The sequence below is a fragment of the Ctenopharyngodon idella genome, chromosome 18, assembly GCF_019924925.1.
Source record: "Ctenopharyngodon idella isolate HZGC_01 chromosome 18, HZGC01, whole genome shotgun sequence".
In the NCBI taxonomy this organism is placed as follows: domain Eukaryota; kingdom Metazoa; phylum Chordata; class Actinopteri; order Cypriniformes; family Xenocyprididae; genus Ctenopharyngodon; species Ctenopharyngodon idella.
The window spans coordinates 17017936-17025396 of NC_067237.1; positions in this window are offsets into that span (position 1 = coordinate 17017936).

Genomic DNA, 7461 nt, shown 5'->3' on the forward strand with positions numbered 1-7461 from the left:
GCCGTTTTACACCCGTAAGACATTCATTGATCTTCGGAACACAAATTAAGATATTTTTGTTTAAATCCGATGGCTCCGTGAGGCCTGCATAGGGAGCAATGACATTTCCTCTCTCAAGATCCATTAATGTACTAAAAACATATTTAAATCAGTTCATGTGAGTACAGTGGTTCAATATTAATATTATAAAGCGACGAGAATATTTTTGGTGTGCCAAAAAAAAACAAAATAACGACTTATTTAGTGATGGCCGATTTCAAAACACTGCTTCAGGAAGATTCGGAGCGTTATGAATCAGCGTGTCGCGTGAAATAAAAATTCCAGAGAGCAGGGCTGGATGAAACATTGTTTTGTCCGTGCTAACTTTTATTTCAAAGCATACATTTAAAAGTTTAAATCACATCTTTTAAAAAGTCTTAAGTCAAACCTTTCTAGAAGACTGATTATCTGACTTAAAACCTAAAGTATAATTTTTATTTATCAGTGTATGTGTGAAATGTTGGGGTCTCACACATTGTGTAACATTTTCAATAATTCCTTAAGAAAAGTCACCACGCATTTTCAGAAAGAGAACCTGTGACGTCTCAGGCTGGTTCTGTAAAAGGAACTTCTCTCTATTTTAAATGAAATTAATCTAAATAAAGGTGTAACATCAAACATGATGCTAAAAAATATTTAAACAAATTAAACATAGTTTAGTTTTAGCTAAATAAATGAATAATTATAAATATGAAAATACCTTACATTTTCAGAGAGCTGAAGAAGTAGTTGTTGATAAAAAGTAAATAGATCCTCCGAGGAATAAACTCTAGTGTGAGTGAGAGATGGGAGGGTGGAGTTGAGCTTCTGTCACAGCATATGTTAAGACCACTAACTCCTTTCCAGAGTGAATGTTTCTGTATTAAATTTATTTCAAAGCACACTCTTAAATATGATCTTTTAAAATTACAAGGTTGTTTAAATCCATTCTTTAAAGTTTTAATTAAATTCAAATATTCTTCTTGGAAGTCTACTGTATCGGGATAATATCTGATGCCCTACGGTGTAAATGATTTTGCCTGAATTTAACCTAAAGTATTATTTATATGCATGTATAGAAGTATTCCATGTTTCAAAGTTTAAAGCAAAAACTTGTACTTAGTCATCTTAGATCTCAATAATACAAAAAAGATTCAAGCAACATTTTTGCCCATGAGACACACAATGTTTTAAGAAATCTGTATGTTTTAAAATAAACTGCAAATATTTAATTTTTTTTTTTTTTTTTTTTTTAAATCCAAAAGTGAAGGTGTCTGTGTGTTTGAAGCCTCACAACTCGCACATAACTCAGAACGAGGGTTCAACATTGCTCTTGTTTAGTTTAAGGCGCATCTTTAAGAAAATCACACATTTTCAGAGAGAGAGAGAGAGAGAGAGATCAGATGTTCCTCTGTGTTGCTCCCATGAAAAAAAAAATTTATCTTGAGTGAATATTTAATTTTACTCATCTTATTTCAAAGCATGATATTACTTTAAACTTCAAATAAAAAAGTCATCATACGTTGTCATACTATTTTGCTGTGCCTGAACTCTGCATCTGACATTCTGTACTATCTGTGATCTAGAATGGCACAAATTGGCATTTGTCACTGTGGAAACATACCCCTTCACTGAAAATATACAAAAATATATAATATCGATTTATCTACTCAAAAATATATGTACAATTTTTAAAAATGTCTGTGTGTCACACTGATGACACTAACAGGAAGGATGCCCTTTGACCCCCCAATGATTTAAAGTGACCCTACAAACAACATTTTGTAACTGAGTGGATCCACACATGCCAGGGTCTTTCAGAAGATGCGACTCCACAGGGTCAGTCGGTGCCCTGAGATTGTTTAATTTCCCTTAAAAACCAAAGATTAGGCCAAATCCATACCAGGCATGTCCGCATCAGACCCTGCGGTAGAAAATGTCCTTGCTGTTAAAACCTAGTATATCTGTTAAATATGTTTCTTTGTGTTTTAAAAACCACACATTTAAACTTTAAACTTTTAGTTGGCGCATGTCTCATAGATCTATATGATTTTACTTTTCTTATTTCTATAAAGTTTCAATCCCTAGTAAATATAAAACAAAAGAATAATGGCAAAATATTTTTTGCTGCAATGTTTTTAACAATTAGATATTACACAGTTCCTCACACAATGAAGCGATGCACTGTGTATTCTGACACCTTTAATGTAGGAAGAGAATATGCAAACAGCTGCATACATTTACAGAGTGAAGTTGCCTATAAGAGCGCACCATGTTTGCTTCCTACATTTCCAGTTGATCAGGAGGTGGCGGTGTGCTCTGCAAATGTATCTCTTTGTATGTTCTCTTCCTACATTAAACATTGCTCTGCACTGTACATACCAATGTACCTTCCTCTTGTCATTTGTTCTTTTAGCGTTCATCCAGTGAGGGAAGGTGGTTCACCTCACAAAAAATGTCTTCAGAGAGAGACAGAGCAGATGAAGCTGATTAATTCATTCAAAACTAATAATCCCAAACGTGTACTTTTTTCAGCAGGAGGTGACTAGGATTTTATTTATTTTTGCACTGTTATAACTGATATTGTTGTTGGAGTGTACTTTTATTAGATGTGACATTAAAAAGGATTATGTACAAGTACTGTATTGGTCACCCACTGTGTTGGAGATACATATTAATTAATAAATATTTCTTTGCAGTGGCAGAGCATGCAGCTATGACAAATATATCAGGTTTGCCTGAGCCAAACTTGTCTGTAGAGTCAGTGTTATTTATATTGGTAGCCATAACACTTAAAGAAAGTGTATGTCCATGGAATGATTGCTTTTTAAGAACCAGAATGTTTTTTCCTTCCACAAAAAAAAAAAAAAAAATCCTCTCAAGAGATTTGAGGGAAGTTATGGTAACACTTTATTTTAGGGTCTTTTAACTAGTTGCTTATTAGCATGCATATTACTAGAATTTTGGCTGTTTATTAGTAATTATTAAGCACATATTAATGCCTTATTCTACATGACCATATTCTACATTCTTAATCCTACCCAATACCTTAACAACTAACTTACTAACTATTAATAAGCAGTAAATTAGGAGATTATTGAGGGAAAAGTCGTAGTTAATAGTGAATACATGTTCCCTATACTAAAGTGTTACCGAAGTTATTTTAATAGGTGATTCTATATATTGTATGTGACCCTTTCATTGGTATTCACTGCTGGTTGTTTATAGATGGAAGTGATCGTGGATGAGATTTATCTGAAAAAGACTGACTTTTTCTGGCTAGACAGGAAGATTTTGCTTTAGCTGTTCAAGGCATGTTTTTCCCAGTTGAAATGTCTGGTGTGAGCAGGCTGGGTTTTACTCAGAAGATGTTTGGGCTATTAGACATCAGCCCGGTGTCAAGAAGGTCAGCAAATAAGCCAGTTCTCTCCAAGAAAAACATCAAGGACAGACTGGACTGACTGCAGCAGGCGACTGGTGCAAAAATATTTTCTCAGAAGAAGGCTCTTTCCAACTGTTTGGAAAATCGATTGTGAAGAGTAGAAAAGACACTAACAAGGCAGGAATGAATCACCATCCATCAGGGTTTTGTCCCAGAAGCATATCCAACATGTGTGTATAACACACGCACACCCACACCCACCCATACACACACCCACACACTCACACTCACACACATTAGGGCTCTGCACTCATGGAAAAATGCATAGGGTAAATTAAGGGTCATTGGGATAGTTTTGGAATTCCCACCTTGTATGCCTTTTCAGTTCATGAGTCCATGTTTATTCCTGTTCAACTTTCTCAAGGTTTATTTCTCAATGTTTTCAAAGAGTTTAAACAAAGAAAAAGAAAAGAAAAAACAAAAATTTTGAGAAAATTAAAGAGAAAATAAAGTCTGTGTAGTTATACTCTCCCATTTGACCCTATGTCTCAATCACCCTTAATTCACCCTAGTCTCTCCACTTGGGAACTTTCTCCACCAGTTTGAACTTTTGACTGCATGTGTAATTCTGGAGAGATGGCTGTTTTGTCAGTATATTCACTTCTGGGACTTATTTTAAGCAGGGCTGACAACTCTGACTTAATATGCACGAATGAGCAACCACTTAGCAATGTAAACTGTATGTTCTCATTGAAGCTTACTGTATTATGTAGAAGAGTGTTGTGAGAAAAAGATTGAGTGAGCAAGTTTATTACCTGCATTCAGATTTAGCATTTCCTTTAGGTCAGTCCTATGTTCATAATAAAAAATCTGTTTAAATGTCCGATGTATTATCTTGTCCTTTTAACAGTTAAGGGGTTTTCCCATGACTGACAGCGCTAGTCAAAGCATTTGTCAGTTGCGTCTTGTTCCGTGTTCACGGCAATTCAGTCTTTTCAATATAAAAGTCTTCGCTACTGACTGACACACTCATAAAGACAGTCTTTGTCGCCATCTAATGGCGTGAAAATGTAACTTCTGTTGCTGTTCACGGTCAGGGACTATTTTTTTCCGGCGGAAGGAAGACATTTAGAAAAAGTTTACTTCATGAAAGTTGCATTGATACATATTTCTGGCTTTAATATTTGTATTGTGTGGTAACAGTTTTATAAAAGCAATAAGGTACTCGAGGCTAGTGCTGTATCATGAATAAGTCACGGCTGAAGGCGTTGTTAGGTACCTTATTGCTTACGTACAACTTATTGAAATGTATCATGTCTCATGTAATGCTTAGGAGGGGGACAGCACATCTGATCATTGATTTAGACTAGTGTAAGCATACTTTTTATTACACAAGTTATTCATACTTTTATATCACTTCATATGCAAGATTTCCATTATTTCTCAATGTTTATTTCTGAATGTTTTCAAAAAGTTTAAACAAGTAAGAAAAAGAAAAAAACAAAAATGGTTCAGGTCCGAAGTTTATTTTCTGACTGTATAGACAAAACAGCATATATTTGAAGTTTGGGGGGCTCTTATTTTGGAATACAACATCAGAATGTACTGAAACGATGTAGTTGACACTATGAGAAGGTGTACTCTCCATCTGAGGTGAAATTGGTCTGTGGAAACTAGGACTTTTCTTTTTTAGGATTTTCTGAATGTATAGACAAAACAGTGTATATATGAAGTTTTGGGGGCTCTTATTTTGGAATACTACATCAGAATGTCCTGAAACGATGTAGTTGACACCATGAGCAGGTGTACTGTCCATCTGAGGTGAATTTGATTTGTGGAAACTAGGACTTTTATTTTTATGATTTTCTGAATGTATAGACAAAACAGCGCATAGATATGAAGTTTGGGGGGCTTTTATTTTGGAATACAACATCAGACTGTCCTGAGACTGTGTAGTTGACACTATGAGAAGGTGTACTCTCCATCTGAGATGAAATTGGTCTGTGGAAACTAGGACTTTTCTTTTCATGATTTTTTGAATGTATAGATAAAACAGCCGAAACATGAGTTTTGGGGGGCTCTTATTTTGGAATACAACATCAGAATGTTCTGAAACAGTGTAGTTGAAACCATGAGAAGGTGTACTGTCCATCTGAGGTGAATTTGGTTTGTGGAAACTAGAACTTTTATTTTTATGATTTTTTGAATGTATAGACAAAACACTGCATAGATATGAAGGTTGGTGGGCTTTTATTTTGGAATACAACATCAGACTGTCCTGAGACTGTGTAGTTGACACTGTGAGAAGGTGTACTGTCCATCTGAGGTGAATTTGTTTTGTGGAAACTAGGACTTTTCTTTTTATTATTTTCTGAATGTGTAGACAAAACAGCCAAAACATGAGTTTTGGGGGGCTCTTATTTTGGAACACAACATCAGAATGTCCTGAATCGATGTAGTTGACACTATGAGAAGGTGTACTCTCCATCTGAGGTGAAATTGGTCTGTGGAAACTAGGACTTTTCTTTTTATGATTTTTTGAATGTATAGATAAAACAGCCGAAACATGAGTTTTGGGGGGCTCTTATTTTGGAACACAACATCAGAATGTCCTGAATCGATGTAGTTGACACTATGAGAAGGTGTACTCTCCATCTGAGGTGAAATTGGTCTGTGGAAACTAGAACTTTTCTTTTTATGATTTTTTGAATGTATAGATAAAACAGCCGAAACATGAGTTTTGGGGGGCTCTTATTTTGGAATACAACATCAGAATGTTCTGAAACAGTGTAGTTGACACCGTGAGAAGGTGTACTCTCCATCTGAGGTGAATTTGTTTTGTGGAAACTAGCACTTTTATTTTTATGATTTTTTGAATATATAGACAAAACACTGCATAGATATGAAGGTTGGTGGGCTTTTATTTTGGAATACAACATCAGAATGTCCTGAAACAGTGTAGTTGACACCGTGAGAAGGTGTACTCTCCATCTGAGGTGAAATTGGTCTGTGGAAACTAGGACTTTTTATGATTTTCTGAATGTATAGATCAAACAGCCGAAACATGAGTTTTGGGGGGCTCTTATTTTGGAATACAACATCAGAATGTCCTGAAACAGTGTAGCTGACACCCTGAGAAGGTGTACTGTCCATCTGAGGTGAATGTGGTCTGTCGAAACTAGGACTTTTCTTAGTTTTGGTATGTATGGACAAAACATCGTATATATGAGTGTTGGAGGGCTTTTATTTTGGAATTTAGCAGCAGACAGTGTCAGACTGTGAGGTGTACTATCATTTTCAGGTGACTTTGGCCTGTTAAATTTGTATTTATATTTATTTATTTAGGCCTTTTTTTTCCATTTACTCGTGGAGACTTTTGTTTTGGAATTCAGCATATCATACAGTGACAGGGTCCGAGGTGTACTATCATTTTATATACTATCATATATATATATATATATATATATATATGTGTGTGTGTGTGTGTGTGTATTTCATTTATATTTATTTATTTAGGCCTGTTTTATTATTATTATTATTATTACTATTATTATTATTATTCAGGCAGACATTTATTTTGGATTTCAGCATATCATACAGTGACAGGCTGTGAGGAGTACTATCATTTTCAGGTGACTTTGGCCTGTTAAATTTGTATTTATATTTATTTATTTAGGCCTTTTTTTTCCATTTACTCGTGGAGACTTTTGTTTTGGAATTCAGCATATCATACAGTGACAGGGTCCGAGGTGTACTATCATTTTATATACTATCATATATATATATATATATATATATATATATATATATATATACATATATGTGTGTGTGTGTGTGTGTGTATTTCATTTATATTTATTTATTTAGGCCTGTTTTATTATTATTATTATTATTACTATTATTATTATTATTCAGGCAGACATTTATTTTGGATTTCAGCATATCATACAGTGACAGGCTGTGAGGAGTACTATCATTTTCAGGTGAAATTGGGCTGTAAAATATGTATTTATTTAGTTATTTTCATTTATTCAGATAGACTGACTGAATAAATGAATGTG